Source organism: Pan troglodytes, chromosome 9 (genome assembly GCF_028858775.2).
Source record: "Pan troglodytes isolate AG18354 chromosome 9, NHGRI_mPanTro3-v2.0_pri, whole genome shotgun sequence".
In the NCBI taxonomy this organism is placed as follows: domain Eukaryota; kingdom Metazoa; phylum Chordata; class Mammalia; order Primates; family Hominidae; genus Pan; species Pan troglodytes.
The window spans coordinates 10,874,305-10,901,584 of record NC_072407.2 but is presented as its reverse complement, the minus strand read 5'-3'; the positions used below and the strand labels follow the sequence as shown (position 1 = coordinate 10,901,584).

Genomic DNA, 27,280 nt, shown 5'->3' with positions numbered 1-27,280 from the left:
GCCTCACAATCATAGTGGAAAGGAAGGAGGAGCAAGTTACATGTTACGTGGATGGCCACAGGCAAAGAGAGAGCTTGCACAGAGAAACTCTGGTTTTTAAAGCCATCAGATCTCATAAGACCCATTCACTCTCACTAGAACAGCATGGGAAAGATCAGCCCCCATGATTCAATCATCTCCCACCAGGTCTCTCCCACAACACGTGGGAATTATGGGAGCTATAAGATGAGATTTGGGTGGGGACGCAGAGCCAAACCATACCAGTTCTAATTGTAAAGAGGAGTTATTTTGGGATTGTTCAGGTACACTGACTCTTTTTTTTTTTTTTTGAAACAGAGTCTCACTCTGTCCCCCAGGCTGGAGTGCAGTGGCGCAATCTCGCCTCACTGCAAGCTCCACCTCCTGGGTTCAAGCCATTCTCCTGCCTCAGCCTCCCAAGTAGCTGGGACTACAGGAGCCCGCCACCATGCCCAGCTAATTTTTTTGTATTTTTAGTAAAGATGGGGTTTCACTGTGTGAGCCAGAATGGTCTCGATCTCCTGACCTCATGATCCGCCTGCCTTGGCCTCCCAAAGTGCTGGGATTACAGGCACAAGCCACCGTGCGTGGCCTACACTGACTCTTTTATTCAGACACTAGGGCTCTTTTGTGGTCATTGAGTATCGTTGTTTTTTTCAAATCTTCAAGGATGTCCTTCTTTTGGATTTTGGCCCATGAGTTAGGGATTTTACCATTACCTGCAATTTTTTTTCCTGATATTTATATTCTAGCTTTGATCTGAAGTGAGAAATAAACCATTTCCAAGATGGCTGGGTGGAGGATTCTGGAGGGATGCTCCCCGTGGCGTAATCCACTCCTGCCTTTTGATACTTATATGGGATTTTTCCATCATTGCTCAAAACCAATAAACAATCACTTGCTACAAAACTAGTAGAGCAAGCCATGACAGAATGGCCTGTTTTATACTATTCCTCTCCATAGACAGCCTGAGGACAGGGGAAGGGAACACCATGGTCTCCTTCGTGTGTAGGAATTGTGTTTGTACAAATTGCTTCACAGCAGGGACACTTTCCAGCAGCCACAGAGATGTTCAGAGAGCATTTTCTCAATTTTAGAAACCATTACTTCCATAGGCATACTTGAATAATGCTGTTCTATTCTCCTCATTGTGAGATCCAAAGCCGCACTCATGTCTTCTCTGAGAAACTCAGTATCTTTTATCTCCTGGTGTTTAATCCTTGTCAAGTCTCTCTGTGGAAAGATCAAGTTGCTCTCCAGGCGATCACAGAATAAATCCAACCACCAGAAGCAGTGCTGCTTTTATCTTTAGCTACTGATGTGGATTCATGAAGGGCAGAGAGGATGCCATTATTAATGTCAACTAAACTTTTCTCAAAAAAATCTTCATTTTTTTACCTGCATTGTCTAAACAGTATCTCTTAATATTGATTTTGATGTAATTCCTTAAAAAGCTATTCTTATTATGAAAGTATTGCCAGTAATGATCAAAGTTTTCTTCTTCTCCCAGAGAGACGAGAATGTGTTTCTCCAGGTTATACTGTTTTCATTGAATGCAGGGCAGGTAGCTCACATGTCCTCACAATTTTAATGGTTATTTTTCCCCCATATGATGGTAGAGACAGCAGGAACGAGCTTGTGCCCCAGAAAATCAGTAAGTGTTTTGCTGGAGGTTGCTTCTTGGCAGGAAATCTTAAACCTCATGAAGAAATCATTTTTCTTGCTTTCTAGATAGTTTACAGGATCATTTGCTCTCTTGAATGCCCTGTGCATTTCTTTAGAATTCTCTGTTGCTCACTAGAATAAACACAAGCATAAGCTGATAATATATTTATTTTTAAATGTGTATCTTTCCTGAGTAGATGCAGGTTTCATTTCTTCCTCTGTTGTCTTTAGAATTTTCTGGATGTATTTGGATTGTAATCACATTGCTTTTTCCAAATATTGTTAATAGTTTTATTAAATCTTGAAACAATATGATCAGTAGTCATATTCATGAACTCTTTCTCAAGGACAATTAATGTCATTTACCTGTAATTTTTTTCTGACTATTAATGTCATTGAGAAAGAGTTCATGAATATGACTACTGATCACATTGTTTCAAAATTGTTACATTTCTTATTCATTTTGACATATTTGTCATAATTGATTTCAAACTTCTCTGCAGAATTTCTTGTTAGTATGTCCATGACATCCATCTCATGTTTTAAATACTCTGAAAGGATGTTTTCAGAATCCAAATCAGTGTCAGGCTCTGTGACTTTAGTAAGAGTTGTGGACACATCACAGACCCTTTTTTTCAGACATTGATTGAATTTCTCATGTAAGTCTTCCTCACTCAACTTTTTAGCCTTTACAATTAAAAACAATTTTCGGCTCCTTTCCAATAGTTTGTTTTTATAGTCTCTCTTTTTCTCATCCAGCCTTTCTTAAATTTTTTAAAAAACAAATAAGTCCATTGGCTTTTCTTTTGCTGTCTGAAAGAAGTTGCTCTTTAAGGATTATTAGCTTATTTTCAAAATTGAACTCATTTTTCAAAATTGAACTTATGTTTCCATTGAACTTATATTTTATTCTCTGGGTCTTCATTAAAATGTGTTTCAAGTTCTTTTTTTTTTTATTATACATTAAGTTTTAGGGTACATGTGCACATTGTGCAGGTTAGTTACATATGTATACATGTGCCATGCTGGTGCACTGCACCCACTAACTCGTCATCTAGCATTAGGTATATCTCCCAATGCTATCCCTCCCCCCTCCCCCCACCCCACAACAGTCCCCAGAGTGTGATATTCCCCTTCCTGTGTCCATGTGATCTCATTGTTCAATTCCCACCTATGAGTGAGAATATGCGGTGTTTGGTTTTGTGTTCTTGCGATAGTTTACTGAGAATGATGATTTCCAATTTCATCCATGTCCCTACAAAGGACGTGAATTCATCATTTTTTATGGCTGCATAATATTCCATGGTGTATGTATTTCAAGTTCTTGCTTGATGGCTTCATATTCTTCTGTAACTGGAGCCTCGAATGTGCTTGTTTTGAGTGTCTGAATTTTTCTTTTCTGAATCTGGTTGGTCAGCTGGTTCCGTAAGCCAAACACATGATTCTTCAGCTCCCAGGTCCAGTGGGGTTATACATGGTTTCCAGTTTGCTCATGGCCATGACTTCTTGGATGTTCCTGAAATGAAAAATAAAGTTCTCATGCACCAGAGCTCTCCACACCTTTCACATGTGTGCTAGACATCTTTGTGGGTGTTCTCAATATTGATGGGCTTTTTAGTTGTCAAGGTGAGTTGCAATTTGATAGCCTGATTTTGGCACTTCCTCTTACATAGAATCAGTTGGAGAAATTTCTATCCAACTAGAAATATGTCAAATTAAGAACAGGAACAATGAATATCATTCTTATTACTGCTATGCAAACTGTGAATATTTATAACTTCTCTGGTCTTTGTCAATATAAATTTCTCCTCAGAAGGAGACTTTTAAGGTTCTTAGACTTCAAAAACTGCTACCTTGCCCAATGGAAATAACATAACTTCAAAAATAATCCTGCAATTCTGAATGCTTGCCTTATTAAGAATTTATTGCATCTATCTTAAATTTATAATTGATATATCTGTGTTCTTAAATGGTGTGGATACTTAAAAATATCAAATCAGAAGTGTGTTTTTGACCTTTCTTCTTAAAATGCAAAGAACAAATAAATGACTCTTACTCTCTTAGTGCTTGTGTTTAATAAATAACTTGAGTTTTAGAAATTTAAATCACTGGAGGGATGTAGAAAAAGAGCCTCAGATGTTGCAAAAAAAATTGCTCACACACAGAAGTCACGTGTTACCTTAGTGGGCTTCATTTTTCTCACTGTCAGGGCAGGAACAGATGGGAATTTTGATAAAAGAATCACTGAAATTGAGTGTTTCCTCTTTTTTCTGTAAAGCTCTGAGTTTATTGTGCTTCTGGGCCTAATCACTATTCACCCCATTTAATTAAGAAACTATGAAATGTTAATTCAATATAAAGGGCTATTATCCTCAGAGGTGAAAGGCAAATAAGGGAGCTGTTTTGCAGGCATCTCTGTCCATCAGAGATAAGAAAAATGAGAGCTTTCGTTTAGATGGGCAGTTGCAGAGGCAACCATGGTTTCTTCTCTGTTAGACCACATAGTGTCACGGGAAGAAAGCTAGACTTAGAGTTCTCTGTCTGCTTCTTACTACCTGTGTGATCTTGGGTTTGTCATCTATCTCCTGTGATTATTTTTCTTTTTCCTATCTTGAAAATGGCCATTACCAAAACCATTTCTCATTAAGATGATCAACTGACATATTTTAGTTTTCTATTGCTGCATAACAAATTACCACAAACTTAGAGGTTTGAAATGGCACACATTTATTATTTTGTAGTTTCTGTAACCAGAAGTCCAGGTAAAGTACAGCTATGTTCTCTACTTTAGGATGTCACCAGATTGTAATCTAGTGTTGACTGAGATCATGGTCTCATCGAGGATTTGACTGGAGCTCTGGTTTGAGTGTTTGTCTGTTCTCAATTAATGTTGAAATTTGGTTCCTATTGTGGGGGTGTTAGAAGATGGAGCTTTTGGGAGGCGAGAGGGCCATGAGAGTTCTTGCCTCATAGATAGTATTAATGCTGTTATAAAAGGGTGATTTCAGCCCTCTTTTGCCTGTTTGCTCTTCTGCCATGTAAGGACATGGTGGTCCCAATGTAAACATGGTCCAGTTCCCATATGAACATGATGTTCGCAAGAAAGCATAAACAGGCTCCCTTTCAATCAGCAGATTTAGAAACAAAAAACATATATGAAAGTAAAACCTTAGAGCAGGAAGTTTTGCACTGCTCTGAGGATAAACTCAGTTTCCTGTCTCACATAAGGGGCCAAAGCCTGGGGTGAAGCTGTACGTCGGCAGCCCCAGCCCTAGAAAAGGAACGTACTCTCCATGCACATCTCTCTGGAGCAACCTGAAGACAGGATCTTGGCCTCAGGACAGGTAGGTAAAGAACAGAGGAAATAGAGCAGACAGAGAGATACAGCAACAGACCCAGAAACTAAAGTAGAAAGAGAAATTGATGTAAATAAACATAGGGAGCAGTCAGACACAGGGAGATTAAGACATGCTGGGAATACAAATGTGGATTTGGCATTGTCATTAATAGAGCATACTGATGTCCAATATGTGGCATTTAAGGGAAGAGAGTGAGCCAGATGGTAGGAAAAGGAAAAAGACTGGTTCCAAAAAGCTACAAATCTGGGAGAAGAAGGAGTATATAATTGAAACAGACAAAAAACATTTTGGTAACTTTTGTTATCAAATAAAAACAAACACATTTTTAGGTAAAGAGAGACTTTATTCACAAGGATCATTGCAACAAGAGGAAGGAGAGTATTGCAATAGAGAAAACCATCCAACCACAAGAGCTACAAGCATCTCAAAGACCAGAGAGAAAAAGATTTCCTTTTATGGTGAAGGATCAACAAAGCTAGAAAGATATCAGTACGGGGACAGGAAGATCACCATGAAATGTTTTACCCAAGGTCAGCTGATTCTTAGGAGGGTTGTATGCTGGGTCAGAAGAAGGATAGATCAAAACTCACGAGCATGGAAGAGGAAGAGAAATTTAACTGATATTCGGTCAAGTTAATAATCACTTTGTTTCTACTGTCCAGTGAGGATAAACAGTTCAGCTAATCTTTTATGAAGCTGAGAATGAGAATATAAAGAGTCTGTGTCTGGCCTATCATGAAAAAAAAGACACATATGCCTTATCTAAGTCATATGGGGAAGGGTGGTTTTTTGCAATAATCCCTTTCTCAGAACACAAAAAAAGTGGATGGATTTCTTTAACCATAACTGTTTTCCAGGAACAAAGGGCTCAAGTAAAAAGTTTCACATTGTTAATTTGACTCATTTGAATAATAGCTAGTATTGCAAACACAGAAAAGAGAGTTACTAACTTGACGTGGAAAATTAATGAAGCTTCACAAATAAAGAGAAACATGAACTAGGTCAGGAGTGTAAAATCCTAGGGAGAGAAAGTAGGGAAGGGTTCATGTAGTGAAATATGCAAAGTCAAGAAACATCTTGAGGTCCTTGAGGTGGAGGGAAGATGGCTGATGTGGCATTTAAGGGAAGAGAGTGACCCAGATGGTAGGAAAAGGGAAAAGAGTGGTTGTAAAAAGGAATTACAGAGGTTAATTGCTGCCACATTATGAGGGGTCTTAAAGGCCAGGGTCACGTAGTTTTGATTGTATCATAAACGAATGTAGGATTTCAAAAGTTTGTAAACAAAGAAGTAAATGATTTAAATACGATTTTCAGGATGGAATGTAGAAAATGGATTACAAGAGGAGTGAGAAAATAGATTCAAGGGCTACTCTCACAGAATAGGCAAATAGGGCACACTAATGTCCAATATGTGATGGGTATTCAACAGGAAGCAAAATTATGGGGGAAGAACTAGGAAAACGAAGCTTCCACGACATAAAAGTTTCCTGCTTCACCATTTCACCACCAAAACTGGGTGGATTTCCTTTATCAAAAATTTTCCTAGAAGAAGATGTGGCCAAAGGGCTAGAGCCAGGAATTTAGGATGAGTTTTTAATTGAATAAACCTTTCTACATAGTTAATCCAACAAGTCCAAAGAACAACTCCTAATCCAAAGGAATAGTAAGATATAGGGTAGGTGTCAGAGTCTGAGGCAAACTAAAATTTGATAGAAACTAGAAAAGACAAGAAGGGCCTAAAGCATCACATAGTTAGCAGCAGAGTTACATCTCCTCAAAGAGGTACGCTCTAAGCACAAAATCTAAAGTAGTCTCAAGTGACCTTTAATCCCATTACTTCCTTATTTCTTTCTTAGCACTTAAAAAACTCTGAAAATGTTATCTACTTATTCATACATTTACAAGTTCATAATCCTTCCTCTATTAAAATGTGAACTCTGTAAGGGTAGGGATCTAATCTATTCATCAGTCAACCCACAGCACCTAGAACTTTTTTCAACACACTGAAAGCCCTCAATAAACATGTATGAAGGCTGGGCACGATGGCTCACGCCTGTAATCCCAGCACTTTGGGAGGCTGAGGTGGGTGGATCACCTGAGGTCAGGAGTTTGAGACCAGCCTGGCCAACATGGTAAAACATCGTCTCCACTAAAAATACAAAAATTAGCCAGGTGTGGTGGCGGAACCTGTAATCCCAGCTACTCAGGAGACTGAGGCAGGAAAATTGCTTGAACCCAGAAGGTAGAGGTTGCAGCCAAGATCGAGAACATGCCACCCTGGGCAAAAGAGCAAAACTCCGTCTCAAAAAAAAAAAAAGTGTGAAACAAATTCTGGGATTTTTAGCTTATCTTTGATAAATCTCTAATCCATGTTACTTGTGTGATCAGTTTCACTTAAAGGAATATTTTCATGATGGATACAAGAAAGGAGAGGCAGTCAAAAAAGACAGGTCCCTAGAATTAGTAGGATGAAAATACTGTAGAGACATCTGACTTGGTAATTTGAATGTGAGCATCAGGCTTATAGAGAACTTTTTAAGAAAAAGATGAAGTGAGACTAAATGATGAGAAGTAGGTGGAACGAATTCATCAATTCATTTCATCAACAAACATTTATTGAGCCAGATATGCCGAATTGAAATACTTTTTTGAGAAATCTAGAAATAATGAAAATATAAAGAAAGTAAAAACTTATAGAATAGGCAGGAACCAATTTGCATTTAAGTAGTATGGGAAGCCTCGAGTATGTTTTCTTGTCCAGAGTGAAGCAACCAAGAAAGTAAGATGCTGGAGATATCCTAGACTCAAGAGATAGAAAGCAAGACCCTAGGGGAGATAAGTAGGAGCAGGATTTCAAGGACAGAATTAGTATTGCGCAGAGATTAGGGACACTTCTTCCTTGGGGATCAGAAAAAAAAAACACAAGGGTGGCCACTGTAGTCTTAAATTTGAAGGTGAAACGTTTGAATGTGAGAAAGGCCTGACCAGATGGCTTCTCTAGAATTAGGAAGTGAGGCCATCAAAGGGGAGAGGACCCTTAACATGCTTTGATGTAAATCTTTTTGTCACTCTTAGCTTTTTCTCTAGGCTGCTGGATTTTAGGCTCAAAGACTCTCCCACGCATTTTCTTATTTCTCTCTTCAACCCTATTGTCTAGCAAAGTGCCTGGCACTAAGGAAGAGATAGATAATACAATTCAATATGAAATCATGAAGATGTGATGTCTGATTGTAAGGACTGAAGGAAAGAGAGGTTTCTTTGGAGTCTGAAACGCTGGAAAGATGGGAGTATTATAAATTATTTTTGCCAGTTATCTTTCTTTATGTGGAAGTTTACAGTGTTATTCTTTTGTATTTGACTCCTTTCTCACAACTTAATATTGAGAGATTAACCCATATTGTTGTGCAGAGCTGTGGTATTTGTTTTCATTGTTGTATAACATTCTATTGTATGAATATGCCAAACTTTATTTACCCATCTGGATGTGGATGGATATTTGCTTTATTTCCAGTTGTGACTTTTATGAATAGTGCTGCCATGAACATTCTCATAGATGTGTCTTGGTGCATATGTGCACATATTGGCATTTATCTAGAGATAGAAATCTTGGATTATCTCTGCCACTTTATATGTATCCATGATTTCTTGACTGGATTCTTTTCCCTACCTTTGTGGTACTTATTAAAACCAATTCCATTTCATTGTAATCGCTCAAGGGAATCACCTTGCCCATTACCTAGACAGAGCTGATTCATCAAGACAGGGGAATTGCAATAGAGAAAGAGTAATTCACACAGAGCCAGCTGTGTGGGAGACCAGAGTTTTATTATTACTCAAATCAGTCTCCCCAAGCATTCGGGGAGCAGGGTTTTTCAGGACAACTTGGCAGGTTGGGGGAGGCCAGGGAGCCAGGAGTGCTGACTGGTCAGGGACGAAGTCATAGGGAGTTGAAGCTGTCTTCTTGCGCTGAGTTTGTTCCTGGATGGGGACCACAAGATCAGATGAGCCAGTTTATCGACCTGGGTGGTGCCGGCTGATCCATTAAGTACAGGATCTGCAAAATCTCTCAAGCAATGATCTTAGGAGCAGTTTAGAGAGGCTCAGAATCTTTCAGCCTCCAGCTGCATGACTCCTAAACCATAATTTATAATCTTGTGGTTAATCTTAGTCCTACAAAAGCAATTTAGTCCCCAGGTAAAAAGGAAGTCTGCCCTGGGAAAGGGCTGCCACCATCTCTGTTTAAACTATAAACTAAGTTTCTCCCAAAGCTAGTTCAACCCACACCCAAGAATGAACAAGGACAAATTGGAGGTTAGAAGCAAGATGGAGTTAGTTAAGTTAGATCTCTTTCACTGTCTCATTCACAATTTTGCAAAGATGGCTTCATCATTATTCCATTAGTTAGGATATAATCACCCTTTTGTGTGAGTGTCATGACTGCACTCCATCATTATCTGAGACCTTCAAAAATAATTTTCTATTAATATTGCATAAATTCACTCTCACCACAACCACCACATACGCACTGTCCTCATCCATAAAACATTATCTCTCCTATATTGAACCAGCTAGAATTTTAATTAGAAAATGTTCCTAAGTTTTACATTATACAACCACAAGTATTTTGCTAATAGTTTTACTTGTTCCTTTACTAATTTGATTGGTATATAATGTTAGGTTCTGGTCATATTATTTAGAATATGATATTACATATTTATATTATAATCATATCCTAAAATATCATATTATATTATAAAAGGATGCTTCCCAGAACTGCAATATGACCTGATTCTTTGCATTGAAAGTATACGTCAAATGTTGAAAAGAATAATTATAATGATAAAATTATAATTTCATTATTTTAAAATTTTGTTTTTATAACTATTTAACAATTTATAATTATTTATAATTGTATTATTTTATTATATATTATTTATTAGAATAATTGTATTATTCATTGTGTTCAACATTTGATATATACTTTCAAAAATTTTACAATATTTCAAGTATTACAATAATTATAAATTATTTTATTAATTATTAATACTTTGATTTGCTCTGTTCAACAGTTGATGTATAATTTCAATATGAAGAATCAGGTCATACTGCAGCTCTGGGAAGTGTTCCTCTATTGTTTCTTTGATCATTTTTCTCCTCTATTCTTTCTAATCTCTCCTTCTCAAAATTATGTTAGAGTCAGTCAGCATTGGCAGCACTTTTGGATCTATGTTCCATGTCTCTTTAGAGCTCACCCTTTTTCCATTTCTTTATCCTTTGAGGTTAAATTCTGAAACAACCCTCAGTTGAACATTCTAGCATAGCAATAGAGTCTTCAGGTGTGTTCATGCAAACATTCAGCCAGAAAGAATACTTTAGTTGGAAACCAGGATGCAAAAACTCTCAAATGAGTTGTTTCTATATCCAGACCATCCAAAATGGCAAAATTAATATTTTACACTCCCACATTTTCTCCACTGAATGTCTCCTTAGGATAGTGTTTTTTCTTTTTTTCTTTTCTTTTTTTTTTTTTTTTTTTGGAGACGGAGTCTCACTCTGTCACCCAGGCTAGAGTGCCTTGGTGTGATCTCTGCTCACTGCAACCTCCGCCTCCTGGGTTCAAGTGGTTCTCCTGCCTCAGCCTCCCAAGTTGCTGGGATTACAGGTGCCCGCCACCACACCCAGCTAATTTTTGTATTTTTAGTAGAGACAGAGTTTCACCGTGTTGGCCAGGCTGGTCTCGAACTCCAGACCTTGGGTGATCCACCCGCCTCGGTCTCCCAAAGTGCTGGGATTACAGACATGAGCCACCATGCCCGGCCAGGATAGTGTTTTTTCAAAATGGGATTGAATACTTAACATTTGGAAGCATGTATTAAATGAACTTTGGAGTGTTTTAGAAAATGATAGTTTCTGAACAATAACTAGGCTTCACATGTCAGAACTTCTGTGAGTGGGACTGGGAATTTTTTTTAATGTCCTCAGATGATAATTTTAAATAAAGATTGAGAACTGATTTGAAATATTAACTCATACTTCTTACTCTAAATTAGCTTAAAACCAAGCTTGTTTGATGCGCCAATATGTCAGGCAAATCAGGCATAGAAGTGAAGACATTAAAAGCCTTCACACCTCCACTAGTTTTCTGCAGCATTTTCCTTTCCTTGAATGAATTCCTGCCTTCTCTGAATCTATATCCACAATAGACCAAAGTTGTATTATTGGATAGGAGGAAAATTATTGTCCAAATTATTGTCTAAATTTTTCCAGCATCCAAAAGTATGGGTAAATAATCTACCTCTAGCACACAAGTCCTTCTTTGTGGGTAACAGTAGAGTTGACAACAACTAAGGGACATTTTCCTCCTCCTCTTCCATCTTCCCATCACTCTCATACCCACTTCTTTCTCATTTGCATGACCCTAGCACCTGCTCTGGGGCATACAAGGCTACAAAGAAGGACTTGTTACCTTTGGAGACTATCAGAACAGGTTCCTAATACAAAAGTCTCAGATGTACACACCATTTTATAGGTGTATATTTTAGACAGTAAGTCTGTGAAATGAGAAAACATGGTCTTGAAAAAGATGTAATCCTGTTACTTGTTATTACATCCTTCCTGCAACCAAAAAAGTTCACTTTTTATGTAACTGCAAAGGATTTCCTCCCAGATACTCTGGCCAAAGGAATGGATTCCTTCTTCATTCCCTAACTATAAAGATAATTATCTTCTGAAAAAAAAAATACTAAAGTTTGTTCTGACACTACCTACACCTAGTCAATGCTTTTGCATTAATCCTCAGTAAAGATCAATTTAGTAAGCTTCATAACTACCAGGGACTCAGTCTTTGGTGAGAACTAAATACGTGAATTAATTTCCACATTGCTCTAGAGAAAGATATCTTTCTCTAGAGTTTTACTTGTTCCTTAACTAATTTGGTTGAAAGATGTATTTCTCTAGAGCAATGTGGAACTTAATTCATATATTTAGATATCAATTATACTTAGTTCAAAGTTGAAATCTTTTTCTGTTTTGCCTGATGATCAAAAGTGGTATCCTGACTGGGCGCGGTGGCTCACGCCTGTAATCTCAGCACTTTGGGAGGCCAAGGTGGGTGGGCCACCTGAGGTCAGACATTCAAGACCAGCCTGGCCAACATGGTGAAACCCCATCTCTACTAAAAATATAAAAAATTAGCTGGGCATGGTGGTGCATGCCTGTAGTTCCAGCTACTTGAGAGGCTGAGGCAGGAGAATCGCTTGAACCCAAGAGACAGAGGTTGCAGTGAGCCAAGATTGTGCCATTGCACTCCAGCCTGGGTGACAAGAGTGAAAGTCCATCTAAAAACAAAACAAAACAAAAAAAAGTGGTGTCCTTTAGGATACAAACTGATGTTCCCAAATTACTAATGGATCATATTTTTCATTGGGTACATATCAAAAGGCTGCCAGCTCCCATCAGGGAAAGTCATCCTGAAAACTCTCTTCTGACCCATTTCCACAGTGCCCCACAGAGCTTACTCATGTGGAGTGCAGAGTGAGGAGAATCTGATGGTGTGGTGGGGCCTACATTGACTCCCCACCTCCTAGAGCCACACAATGTTTGTCCAAATATGCACCAGGTTGTACAGTAGAGACAATTATCATTGAAAATTCTTCCCACCTCCCTACATGTCCTTGTCTATTCTCTTGAAATGACAGCTCTGAGAATTCTAGCTTAATAGAAGCCTTAGAAGGAAAAAGCAACTGCAGTTTGTATCCTATTTTTTGGTTCCCTCCTAACCCACTTGGTGGTCAACGGCTATAGGATTTCAAAGGCTAGAGAGACCTCCCTAGGTCACAACCTCCATCTCCTTGAGGAAAGAATGTCCCTTCTTGGAGAAAAGAACAAAACCAAACCAAACCCAGGACTTGCCAAAAACATTAGCAGAAAAGAGACACAGCATCTCCTGTTACCTTCAGTCTACACCAAAATAATGATAGTCAGTCTCCACATTAAAGCAATTCCCATGCCCAATATTTCTTATTAACTCATAGTAGAAGTACCAGGAGATGGGAAGATTCTTCTGAAAGTTACCCAATAGAATCAGATTCCCTGGCTGCAGCTGTGGTACGTAACTTCAAGTTACAGTACAAAGGAAAAAGGCTTGGCCTTAATTCAGGCCCTCTGTCTTGATCATTACTTTGTTTTTCAATGTCACCTTCCATATCTTCATCATAACTTGACACAGTAATACAAAAGACTGTATTAATGCTCCCTCTAGTGGCTGGTCCGCCATTCTACTTTAAATCTTTGTGGTCACCTGGAGATTGGAGAGAGACCTATCTGAGGAGCTTCTCTCTTTCCTGTGTTTCCGTCCCCAGTCCTGCAGGATTCTCTGGTGCTTGGGCCTTGTTCATCCTATTCAAGCAGCCCTTCTTTCTTTTCCTAACTTTTTTTCTGCTATACCTGCTAGCTTCCTAGTTACTTCAGTTCCTTGACCAATCCTTTTTTTTTTTTTTTGAGACCGAGTCTCGCTCTGTTGCCCAGGCTGGTGTGCAGTGGCGCAATCTCAGCTTACTGCAACCTCCCCCCCTTGGGTTCAAGCAATTCTCATGTCTCAGCCTCCCGAGTAGCTGAGATTACAGATGCCCGCCATCACCCCCGGCTAATTTTTTGTATTTTTAGTAGAGATGGTGTTTCACCATGTTGGCCAGGCTGGTTTCGAACTGCTGGCCTCAAGTGATCCTCCCACCTCAGCCTCCCAATGTCCTGGGATTACAGGCATGAGCCACCATGCCCAGCAAACTTTGGCCAATCTTAACCAGAAATCATCCCAACAATTTTGCCTTCATCAGACAGAAAGAGATGAAAGCACCAAATGAATTCCATGTCCTGAATAGCCCAGCTACAATTGCTAAGCCTCCTAATCTCCAATTTCTTTCTGCCCACTCTCTGTTCCTCTTTGTGTTTTAACTTGTCACAGTGAAAAATTCCTGAAACCCAATATGAACATACATTCCACATAAATTCTCTGGGTTAGCTCTTCTAGGTCCTCAGTCATGGCTCCTCTCTATATATTTTCATTAACTCTAAGAAATTCTGTAATCTCTAGGAGAATGAGATGTTCTCTTGGCTTGACAGTGGTAACCTCATTTAGGTCCTCCTTCCCTTCCATGAGAATTTACATGTTTGAGCCCCACATCCCACTGGGATGGACACTGTAGTTTCAGCAGGGATTTTCAAAAAATTAAACGACTGAAGTAGTTAACATTTATTGAGCCCCTACTTTAGATCAAACACTGGGAAAAGCACTTTTTTTGTTTTGTTAGTTGGCAGACAGATAAGGCAGGCTCCATGATTCGTGCCTTATATAATGTCTCCTCTTCTTTTGAGTAATATGGCAGAGGTGAAGGGGTTTTTCAGAGGCAATTAAAGTCCCAAACTGACTTTGGGTTAACCACAAGGAAGACTATCTTGAATAGGCCTGACTTAATTAGGTAAAGCCCTTAAAAAAGAGACTGAGTCCTTCCTTAGGGCAGATACTTCTCTCTCCAGTTGCCTTGAAAGGTAAGCCATCGTGTTGTGAGAGCAGCTATGGAGAGGGCTACGTGGTAAGGAACTATAGGCAGCCTCCAGGAGCTGAGAGCAGCCCTGGATGACAGCCAACAAAAAAATGGGAACCTCAGTCCAACAACCACAACGAATTGAATTCTGCCAACACATAAGCCTGGAAGCAGTTTTTCTCCAGCCAAGCCTCTGCATGAGAATACAGCTCAGTTGACACCTGGATTGCAGCCTTGTGAGACCCCAAGCAGAGGACCCAGCTAAGTCATGCCAGAGCTTCTGACAGGAACTATGATAGAGATGTATTGTTTTAAGGTACTAAGTTTGTGGTAATTTGTTACACAGCAATATAAAAATAATAGAGATTTCTAGTTTCTAGAAGTTGAGTGGTGCTATAACAAAAACCTAAAAAACATGGAAACAGCTTTGGAATTGGGAAGTGGGAGCAGGCTAGAATAATTTTGAGGAACATGATAGAAAAAGTCTAAATTGCCCTGGATGGACTATTAGTAGAGATCTAGAATTTAAGGATACTGCAGTGAAGGCTCAGAAGAAAGTAAAGAACATGCTATTGGAGTCAGGAGGAAAAGGATCCTTCTTATATAGTGGCAGAATGACCTAGCAAAATTATTTCCTGGCGTTACATACAAATCAGAACCTGTAAGTAACAAATTTGGTTATAGTTAAAGAGACTTCCAGGCAAAGTGTTGAAGATTTCTCCTGATTTCTTCTTTCAGCTTGTAATAAAATGTGAGAGGTGAAAGATAAATTTGAGAAAAGAATTATTAGATAAAAAGAAACCAGGACTCCATAATTTTGAAATTCTCAGCCTCTCCAAAAGGCAAAACACACTACAATTGAGAGACTCCATCATGAATCTCTGCTGGGTATGACTGTATAATCCTTTGCTGAAAAATCAGAAATATAAAAAGTTTAGATTAATCAGGCACATAAAGTGTTCTTTTAAGAGAATCAGAGTTTGCCTCCCAGACATCAATCCAACACAAAGTCCTCTAGTTGGAAGCTTTAGGGCACTGTCCCTTCCTCTTCTCAGCAGAAGGCCAAAGTATGGAAGGGTTTATCTGAAAACGGTCTATAAATGTGGCTTTTTTCTAATAAACTCCACTGTAATACATCAAAGACCCACATGTTCTTGAAAACTTAGTTCAGCAGAAACACTGCCACTTAAACTGAAAGACAAAGAGAGTACAGAATGAAAAGAGGCTGTTAGATGCCTCCCCCCAAAAAAAATCCTACTGGCAGGAAGAAGGCTAATAAAACTACTCAGCTGTGAACACATGCTACCTTTCATGAAAAAGGAAGGATGACTCAGGCGGCAGAATTAAGAACCCAGAGAGTAAAACTAGGAACCATAGAAAATTACATTCAGATCTTGAAACGTAATAAAGGAACGCCAACTATAGCTTTCCCAGCTGGATTTCAAGACTATTATGAAAAAGTGACACATTTTTAAACTTCTATTTTCCCCCTTTTTGAACTAAAATGCCCATAGCTTTTATCCTATGTCTGTCCCATCATTGTATGTTAGGTATACTGGAGACAGATAACTTGGATCTTTAGTTTCACCAGTCTGTAGATGGAGACCAACACTTCCCCAGAAGGTATACTTAACAGATTACACCTAGGAGTTTAATCCATGCCTGGACTTAATTTAAATAATGAAATTTTGGAGGTCAAGTAATTCATAGTGGGATGACACTCTCAGAACTGTTAAGGGGTATAGTAGTCTGTTTTTACACTGCTATAAAGAAATACCCAAGACACAGTAATTTATACAGAAAAAGGGTTTAATTGACTCAGAGTTCTGCATGGCTGGGGAAGCCTCAGGAAACTTACAATCATGGCAGAAGGGGAAACAGGCAGGTCTTATGTGGCAGCAGGAGAGAGACGAACAGGGGAAACTGCACTTATAAAACCATCAGATCTCATGAGAACTCACTCACAATCATGAGAACAGCATGAGGGAAACCACCTCCATGATCCAATCAACTCCCACTCGGTCCCTCCCTTGACACATGGGGATAACAATTCAAGATGAGATTTGGTTGGGGACACAGAACCAAACCATATCAAAGGGGATAAATTTATTTATGTGAGAGGGACATGAATCACTAGGGGCCAGATGGTAGATTGTGGTAAGCAGATCTTAAGGTTCCCATGTCCTGGTGTCCACATACTTATGTAATTTTCTCTCTTGAGTCTAAGTGGGTCCTGTGATTTGCTTTTAGGTAATAGAATACGGCAAAGATGACAGGATCTAACTCCCATGATCACGTTACATTTTAGAAGCCACCATTCCAGCAGATGAGGACAAGAAGTTCCTCCATGCTGGCTTTGAAAAGGCAAGTCACCATATTTAGAGAAGGCCTGTGGAGAATAGCATGTGGCAATGGAGAATATCATGTGGCAAAGAACTATGGGCAGCCTCTGAGAGCTGAGAATGGCCTCTAGACAAGAAAATAGGGACCTCAATCCTATAATTATAAGAGGAATTCTGCCAACAACCTTAGAAAGCTTGAAGACAGATCTTTACCCTGCTGTCTTAGTCCATTTGTGCTGTTATAATAGAATACCTGAGACTGGGTAATTTATAAAGAATAGAAATTTATTTTCTTACAGTTTTGCAGGCTGGGAAGTCCAAGATAAAGCCACCAGCATCTGACAATGGCCTTCTTGCAACATCCTCTACCAGAGAGGAACAACATGTCCTCACATGGCAGAAGAGCACAGAGGAAAAAGAAGACCAAACTCACTCTTTTATAAGAGCATTAATCCCACATATGAAGGCAGAGCCCTCATGGCCCTTTTGCTTCCCAAAATTCTCATATTCTAATACCACCACGGTGGGAACCAAATTTCAACATGAGTTTTGGAGCAGACAAACATTCAAACCATAGCACCGCTCAAACCTTTGATGACACCACATCCTCAGCAAACACCTAGATTACAATCTGGTGAGCTCTTAAAGCAGAGAACATAACTACACTATGCCTGGACTTCTGACTTATAGAAACTGTGAGATAATAAATGTGTGTCTTTAAACCCTCAAGTTTATGGTAATTTGCTACACAGCAATAGAAAACTAAAACATGTCATTTGATCATCTTAATAAGAAATGGTTTTGATAGTGGCCATTTTAATATAGAAAAAAGATAAATAATCACAGATGGTGAGTAACGAACTCAAGATCACACAGGTGGTAAAGAGCAGACAGAGAACTGTAAATCTGGTTTCCTTCCCGTGACACTATGTAGTCTCATAGAGAAGAAACCATGGTTGCCTCTGCAACTGCCCATCTAACCCAAAGCTCTCATTTTCCTTGTCTATTACGGGCAAAGCCACCTGAACAACAGCTCTTATTTGCCTTTCACCTCTGAGGATAATAGCCCTTTATATTGAATTATGATTTCATAGTTTCTCAATTAAATGAAGTGAATAGTAGTCATGCCCAGAAACAGAGTAAACTCAAAACTTTGTGGGAAAAAGAAGAGACATTCAATTTCAGTAACTCTTTCATCAAAATCCCCATCTGCTCCTTCCCTGACAGTAAGAAAAACAAAGCCCACTAAGGCAACATGTGATAAGCATATTTTTGCAATGTCAGAAGCTATTTCTTCTTCTTTGTCTCTCCATTAACTTAAATTCTTTTTTTATTATTATACTTTAAGTTTTAGGGTACATGTGCACAACGTGCAAGTTTGTTACATATGTATACATGTGCCATGTTGGTGTGCTGCACCCATTAACTCATCATTTAACATTAGGTTTATCTCCTAATGCTATCCCTCCCCCCTCCTCCCACCCCACAACAGACCCCAGTGTGTGATGCTCCCCTTCCTGTGTCCATGTGTTCTCATTGTTCAATTCCCACCTATGAGTGAGAACATGCAGTGTTTGGTTTTTTGTCCTTGCCATAGTTTGCTGAGAATGATGATTTCCAGCTTCATCCATGTCCCTACAAAGGACATGAACTCATCATTTTTTATGGCTGCATAGTATTCCATGGTGTATATGTGCCACATTTTCTTAATCCAGTCTATCATTGTTGGACATTTGAGCTGGTTCCAAGTCTTTGCTATTGTGAATAGTGCCACAATAAACATACGTGTGCATGTGTCTTTACAGCAGCACGATTTATAATCCTTTCGGTATATACCCAGTAATGGGATGTCTGGGTCAAATGGTATTTCTAGCTCTAGATCCCTGAGGAATCGCCACACTGACTTCCACAATGGTTGAACTAGTTTACAGTCTCACCAACAGTGTAAAAGTGTTCCTATTTCTCCACATCCTCTCCAGCACCTGTTGTTTCCCGACTTTTTAATGATCGCCATTCTAACTGGTGTGAGATGGTATCTCATTGTGGTTTTGATTTGCATTTCTCTGATGGCCAGTGATGATGCGAATTTTTTCCTGTGTCTGTTGGCTGCATAAATGTCTTCTTTTGAGAAGTGTCTGTTCATATCCTTCGCCCACTTGTTGATGGGGTTGTTTTTTTCTTGTAAATTTGTTTGAGTTCTTTGTAGATTCTGGATATTAACCCTTTGTCAGATGACTAGATTGCAAAAATTTTCTCCCATTCTGTAGGTTGCCTGTTCACTCTGATGGTAGTTTCTTTTGCTGTGCAGAAGCTCTTTAGTTTAATTAGATCCCATTTGTCAATTTTGGCTTTTGTTGCCATTGCTTTTGGTGTTTTAGACATGAAGTCCTTGCCCATGCCTATGTCCTGAATGGTATTGCCTAGGTTTTCTTCTAGGGTTTTTATGGTTTTAGGCCTAACATTTAAGTGTTTAATCCATCTTGAATTAATTTTTGTATAAGGTATAAGGAAGGGATCCAGTTTCAGCTTTCTACATATGGCTAGCCAGTTTTCCCAAAGCCTTTTATTAAATAGGGAATCCTTTCCCCATTTCTTGTTTTTGTCAGGTTTGTCAAAGATCAGATAGTTGTAGATATGCAGCATTATTTCTGAGGGCTCTCTTCTGTTCCATTGGTCTAGATCTCTGTTTTGGTACCAGTACCATGCTGTTTTGGTTACTGTAGGCTTGTAGTATAGTTTGAAGTCAGGTAGCATGATGCCTCCAGCTTTGTTCTTTTGGCTTAGGATTGACTTGGCATTGCGGGCTCTTTTTTGGTTCCATATGAACTTTAAAGTACTTTTTTCCAATTCTGGGAAGAAAGTCATTGGTAGCTTGATGGGGATGGCATTGAATCTATAAATTACCTTGGGCAGTATGGCCATTTTCACGATATTGATTCTTCCTACCCATGAGCATGGAATGTTCTTCCATTTGTTTGTATCCTCTTTTATTTCATTGAGCAGTGGTTTGTAGTTCTCCTTGAAGAGGTCCTTCACATCCCTTGTAACTTGGATTCCTAGGTATTTTATTCTCTTTGAAGCAATTGTGAATGGGAGTTCACTCATGATTTGGCTCTCTGTTTGTCTGTTATTGGTGTATAAGAATGCTTGTGATTTTTGCATGTTGATTTTGTATCCTGAGACTTTGCTGAAGTTGCTTATCAGCTTAAGGAGATTTTGGCTGAGACGATGGGGTTTTCTAGATATACAATCATGTCATCTGCAAACAGGGACAATTTGACTTCCTCTTTTCCTAATTGAATACCCTTTATTTCTTTCTCCTGCCTGATTGCCCTGGCCAGAACTTCCAACACTATGTTGAATAGGAGTGGTGAGAGAGGGCATCCGTGTCTTGTGCCAGTTTTCAAAGGGAATGCTTCCAGTTTTTGCCCATTCAGTATGATATTGGCTATGGGTTTGTCATAGATAGCTCTTATTATTTTGAGATATGTCCCATCAATACCTAATTTATTGAGAGTTTTTAGCATGAAGGGTTGTTGAATTTTGTCAAAGGCCTTTTCTGCATCTATTGAGATAATCATGTGGTTTTTGTCTTTGGTTCTATTTATATGCTGGATTACATTTATTGATTTGCGTATGTTGAACCAGCCTTGTATCCCAGGGATGAAGCCCACTTGATCATGGTGGATAAGCTTTTTAATGTGCTGCTGGATTCGGTTTGCCAGTATTTTATTGAGGATTTTTGCATCGATGTTCATCAAGGATATTGGTCTAAAATTCTCTTTTTTGGTTGTGTCTCTGCCAGGCTTTGGTATCAGGATGATGCTGGCCTCATAAAATGAGTTAGGGAGGATTCCCTCTTTTTCTATTGATTGGAATAGTTTCAGAAGGAATGGTACCAGTTCCTCCTTTTACCTCTGGTAGAATTCGGCTGTGAATCCTTCTGGTCCTGGACTTTTTTTGGTTGGTATGCTATTAATTATTGCCTCAATTTCAGAGCCTGTTATTGGTCTATTCAGAGATTCAACTTCCTGGTTTAGTCTTGGGAGGATGTATGTGTCGAGGAATTTATCCATTTCTTCTAGATTTTCTAGTTTATTTGCGTAGAGGTGTTTATAGTATTCTCTGATGGTAGTTTGTATTTCTGTGGGATCGGTGGTGATATCCCCTTTATCATTTTTTATTGCGTCTATTTGATTCTTCTCTCTTTTCTTCTTTATTAGTCTTGCTAGCGGTCTATCAATTTTGTTGATCTTTTCACAAAACCAGCTCCTGGATTCATTGATTTTTTGAAGGGTTTTTTGTGTCTCTATTTCCTTCAGTTCTGCTCTGATCTTAGTTATTTCTTGCCTTCTGCTAGCTTTTGAATGTGTTTGCTCTTGCTTCTCTAGTTCTTTTAACTGTGATGTTAGGGTGTCTATTTTAGATCTTTCATGCTTTCTCTTATGGGCATTTAGTGCTATAAATTTCCCTCTACACACTGCTTTGAATGTGTCCCAGAGATTCTGGTATGTTGTGTCTTTGTTCTCATTGGTTTCAAAGAACATCTTTATTTCTGCCTTCAGTTCGTTATGTACCCAACTTAAGTTCTTAAAACTCTCAGATGCTTTATTAAACACAAAAGCTAATGAAGTCCTTCATTTGTTCGTTTCATTTTAAGAAGAAATGTCACTAACACACTTCTGATTTGATATTCTTATAGTACCCATACCATTTAAGAACACAGTGATATCCATTCTAAATTTAATATAGATGTAATAAATGCTCAAGTAAGACAAGCACTCAGAATTTCAGTCTTATTTTTGAAATCGTGTTTTTCCATTGGGCATGGAAAGAATTTCTGAAGTCCAAGAGTTTTTTTGTTTTTGTTTTTTTTTTTTTTTTGAGACAGTCTCGCTCTGTAGCCCTGGCTGAAGTGCAGTGGCGCAATCTCGGCTCACTGCAGCCTCCACCTCCCAAGTTCAAGCCATTCTTCTGCCTCAGCCTTCCTAGTAGCTGGGTTTACAGGTGTGTGCCACCACCCCCAGCTAATTTTTGTATTTTTAGTAGAGACAGGATTTCACAATGTTGGCCAGGCTGGTCTTGAACCCCTGACCTCAAGTGATCTGCCCACCTCTGCCTCCGAAAGTACTGGGATTGCAGGCATGAGCCACCGAGCCCAGCCAAGTCCAAGAGACTTTTAAGACTCCTTTGTTCAAATAAGTCTTCCAAGGAGAAATGTATATTAAGAGAGACAAAAAGAAGCTAGCAGTTATACATACATTCAGAGATTGCATAGTAGTAATAAGAATAATATTCATTGTTACTCTTCTTAAATTGACATATTTCTAGTTGGACTGAAGTTTCTCTGTAAATATAAGGAAGAGAGGAAATCTTCTCCCTGTATCTTTCTAAGAGTCCATTCTACTAGAAGTTTTTCGTTGAGAAGACTTAATTTTTTTGAGACACGACTCTGGCATTGTGTTATCACGAAAAAAAGAGCACGCCTAGTTTACTAGGGGAAAAAGTAGAGAAAAAATTGAACAGAATTTTTCCTTAATGATAATGGAATATGTATCCATGTAATATTTTGTCTACATTTCCTATATAGCTCAGAAAGGAGTCCAGTTTTTAGCAGAACACAGCAGGGTCCCTGGAAAGAAACCGTTCTCTGCAGCTGAGGATACACTAACTTTAGGAAAGGATCAGAGAAATGCCTGGCAGGAAGAGATCAGCAATCCTAGCTGTCACTGACTCTCCATCTGACTTTCCCTCTCTGCCCCGCAGTTCCAAATGTCATTTTGTCCAAGCTGGAGATGGCTTCCTGGATCACTGGGCTCTTGTTTTCTTCTAGGAAAAGATTTATGTAGACAACTTCCTTTAGTTTATTCAGAATAAAGCTGGAATTTTCCCAAATCAACTAGAAAACAGGCAGTAAAGGAAAGAAACGTGGAAGCCTAAAGATACGAAAGTTTACAGAACATACCTTCTTTGGTCACTTCTTAAAAGTGCTCAGTCATCGCCAGCACCGTGTTCTGTCTTCAGGACTCAAAGCTGAACAAGCCATAATCTCTGTTTCTGGGGATTACAGTCAGTGACCCAAGGGGAAACAGAGAAGACTATGAAGGATTACAATCAAGAGTGTGTTGTAAATGTTTTAACAACCAGCTCTTCAGAAAATAAAATTCCTGTTTTGTAGCATTTGCCTGTTTCTATTACATAAATATCCTCTCTGTGGCCACTTTCAAATTACCAACTCCAGCTTAAAATTGTGAGAGACGCAAAGTAACACATCATTACATAATATACCCTCTCTCTCTTCTTTACACACACACACATATATGCAATGAAAAAAACATAGACTTGGATTCAGCAACATAGATTATAGAAAATAATTAGAAAGTGATGGATTTTGAGTTTTACTACCCTTGTTTTTATATACTTTATTTACGTATAAATCTATATAATCTTTATTGAAGTGAAATTAACATAACATAAAATTAACCAACCCCTCATCATCCCCCTCACCACCCTTCCAATTCTTAAATCTAAGACCTAAAACTATGAAACTCCCAGAAGAAAACATTGGGGAAACTCTTCAAGACATTTTTTATACTTGTATGTTTTTAGCCTCAATTTCATTTATTCTTGCTCTGATCTTTATGATTTCTTTCCTTCTACTATTTTTAGCTTTGGTTTGTTCTTGCTTTTCTAGTTTCCTGAGGTGCATTATTAGGTTGTTTATTTGAAATCTTTCCATTTTTTTGATGTAGGCATTTACTGCTATAAACTTCCCTCTTAGTACTTCTTTTGCTGTAGCCCATTGATTTTGGTATGTTGTCTTTTCACTTTCCTTTATTTCAAGAAATTATTTAAATTTCTTCTTAATTTCTTCATTAGCCAGTAGTTAGGAACACATAACTTCCATGTGTTTGTATAGTTTCCAAGGTTTCTCTTATTTATTTCCAGTTTTATTCATTGTGGTCAGAAAATACACTTAATATGATCTTGATTTCTTTGAATTTGTTGAGATTGGTTTTGTGGCATTGCTTATGGTCTGTCCTAGAGAATATTCCATGTGCTAATGAGAGGAATATACAGTCTGCGGAAGTGTGGTGAAATGTTCTGTAAATGTCATTTAGGTCTATTAGATCTAATGTGTAGGTTAACTCTGCTTTTTCTTTGCTGATTTTCTGTCTGGATGATCTGTCCATTACTGAGAGTAGGGTGTTGAAGACCCCCACTATTATTATATTGCAGTCTATTTCTCACTTTAGATCTATTAATATTTGCTTTATATACTAAGGAGCTTCAATGTTAGGTACATATAGGTTTATAATTGTTGTATCTGTGATATAGTTTAAATGTTTGTCCCCTCCAAATCTCATGTTGAAATGTGATGCCAAGTGTTGGAGGTGGGCATAGTGAGGAATGTTTAGTTCATGGGAGAAGATCCTTCATGAATGTTTTGGTGTCCTCCTCAGTGTAATGAGTGAGTTCTCACTCTAGTAGTTCATGCAAGAGCTGGTTGTTTAAAAGAGCCTGGCATCTCACTCCTGCTCTCCCTCTCACTATGTGACATGCCTGCTCGCTGTTCAGATTCTGCCATGATGGAAGCTTCCTGAGCCCTCACCAGAAGCAGATGTTGCAATATGCTTCTTGTACAGTCTGCAAAACCATGAGCCCAAATAAACTTGTCTTCTTTATAAATTACTCAGCCTCAGATATTACTTACTGTATAGCAATGCAAAAAGGATTAATAGAATTTTCTTGTTGAATTGACCATTTTATCATCATATAGTGACTTTACCTTTTGTTATAGTCTTTCATTTGAAGTCTATTTTAGCTGACATAAGTATAGCTACTCTTGCCCTTTTTTGTTTTCCAGTTGTATGGAATATATTTTCCCCTCCTTTACTATTAGTCTATGTGTGACTTTATAAGTGAAGTGAGTATATTGAAGCCAGCATATAGTTGGGTCTTGTTTATTTATAAATTCACCCAATCAATACCTGTTAACTGGAGAACTGGGATTATTTACATTCAGTGTTAATTTTGATAAATAATTTTGATAATTTACTACTGCCATAGTGTTGCTTGTTTTCGTTTATTTTGAGAGTACTCTCTTTCTTTTTTACTGTCTTACTGTCTTCTTTTGTTGTTAGTAATTTTCTCTGGTAGTATGTTTTAATTTGTTGCTTTTTATTTTTAGTGAACTTATTATAGCCTGTTGTACTGTGGTTAACATGAGGCTTACAGAAAACATCTTATATATATAAAAAATTATTTTTAAAAGATGACAACTTATCTTAGACTACATATGAAATAATATAAACAAACCAAAAAAAAAAAAAACAACAAATTCTACATTTTAACTCCATGTCCCCATATTTTGACTTTTGGTTGTCTCAATTTACATATTTCAATATCATCTATCTTTTAATAGGTTGCTATACCTATATTTTTCCTCTGGTCTTTGATTCAGGATCTATTATTTTTGATAGATTTGTCTTTTGGGCTTCATACTAGCATGTTAAGTGAATTGCACACTACAATTATAGTAATGGAGTATTCTTGGTTTGTCCATTTACTTAATTTTTCCAGTGAATTTTATATCTTGAAAAGTTTATCTTTCCACATTAGTGTTTTTTCTTTCAGATTGAAGAACTCCCTTAAGTATTACTTGCAAGATAGGTCTGGTGGTGGTGAATTTGCCCAGATTTTGTTTGTCTAGGAAAGACTTTATCTCTCCTTCATATTTAAAGGGTATTTTTGCTGGATTTAGAATTCCTGGGTGGGAGTTTTCTGTCTTTGGGCATTTTGAAAATGTCACTCCATTCCCTCCTGACCTATATGGCATCCGACAAGAACTCTGTTGCCAGATGAATCGGACTTTCTTCATATGTTATTTGCTTTTGCTTTTTTTTCTGCTTTTACAATCCTTTCTTTGTCTTTGACCTTTTCAAAGTCGTATGCCTTGGAGTAGTCTCATATGGATTGAATGTTTGATGTTCTCAGACCTTTCTGTACCAGGATATGTATATCTTTCTCAAGTTTCAGAAAGTTTTCTCTTTATATTTATATATATATTTATATTTATATATATCTTTATATATTTATTTATTTATTTATTTTGAGGCAGGGTCTCACTCTGTCACCCAGACTACAGTACAGTGGCATGATCATGTTCACTGCAACCTCCATCTCCCAGGCTCAAGAGATCCTCCCACCTCAGCTTCCCAAGTAGCTGAGACCACAGGCACATACCACCACGCTCAGCTAATTTTTGAATTTTTCTGTAGAAACAGGGCCTGGCCATGCTGCTCAGGCTGGCTTAAAACTCCTGAGCTCAAGCAATCTACCCACCTCAGCCTCCCAAATTGATGGGGTTACCAGGTGTGGGCCACCATGCCCATCCTGTTTTTGTTTTTTGGGTTTTTTTTTTAAATAAGCCTTCTACCACTTACTCTCTTACTCTTGCTCAGCTCCCTCTTGAACAGCAATAATTTTTACATTTGGTCCCTTGAGGTAATTTTCTATATCTTGCAGGCAGTCTTTGTTCCTTTTCATTATTTTTTCTCATCAGACTATCTACTTTCAAATAGCCAGTCTTTGAGCTCACTGATTCCTTCATCTGCTTAGTTCATTCTGGTGTTGAGAGCCTCTAAAGGGTTCTTTGCTTCAGCAAACATATGTCTCAGTTCCAATATTTTTGTTTGATTTTTTAAATTATTGTTTCAATCTCTTTGTTACACTTTCTGACATGCTTCTGAACTGCTTTACCTTTGAGATAATTGAGTTTCTCTTGGGCAGAGAATTCACAGATCACTATCTCATTAGAGTCAGTCACTGGATTTTTGCTTAGTCTTTCTGTGGAGGTAATGGCTCCCTGATTGTTGTTGTTTCTTGTGGGCATGTGCCAATGCCTTTGCATCGAAGGAGAAGTTATTTATTCCAGTTTTCTTTCTTTGGCTTGTTCTGGTTTTTATTTAATATATTTATTTAGTGAATATTTACCACTAGATTGCTGCCTCCTTTTTCAGTCTAGGTGGTGCCTTAAGCCTAAGTTCACCTCGGCTCTGGTAAATGATTATAGCGTTGCCTGTCCTGAATGGGGGAGGCCTCAAAAGGATTATCCCAGCAATGTGGGAAGGCTGGCTAATGGTTCATGCCCAGGGCACCTATGGAACATACCTCCTACAATGTGCTGCTGCTAAACAGCCACTCTGATATGGCATCTCCTTTGGCCAAGTTACAGAGCAGAATTCCCTAGGATGTGGATGATATTCTCACTTCCTCCCTTTGTCTTTGCTTGTCCTCAGGGATATTTATCCCTTTAGGTAGTCATGATGCTTCCTGTGGGTTAAGGCAAAGA

General features: G+C 38.4%; 1 protein-coding gene and 1 pseudogene across 1 annotated transcript in view; one reads left to right on the top strand and one right to left on the bottom strand.

Moving 5' to 3' along the window:
* Positions 1–553: 553 nt before the first annotated feature.
* On the bottom strand, positions 554–26,821 carry LOC100614486 (interferon-induced very large GTPase 1-like; annotated as a pseudogene).
* The window catches only part of LOC451002 (interferon-induced very large GTPase 1), a 32,999-nt gene continuing 10,600 nt past the window's right edge, over positions 4,882–27,280 (top strand). The window contains exon 1 of the mRNA XM_508265.8: positions 4,882–5,027. The gene's annotated coding sequence lies outside the window, so the exon portion shown is untranslated. The remainder of the gene's footprint in view (positions 5,028–27,280) is intronic.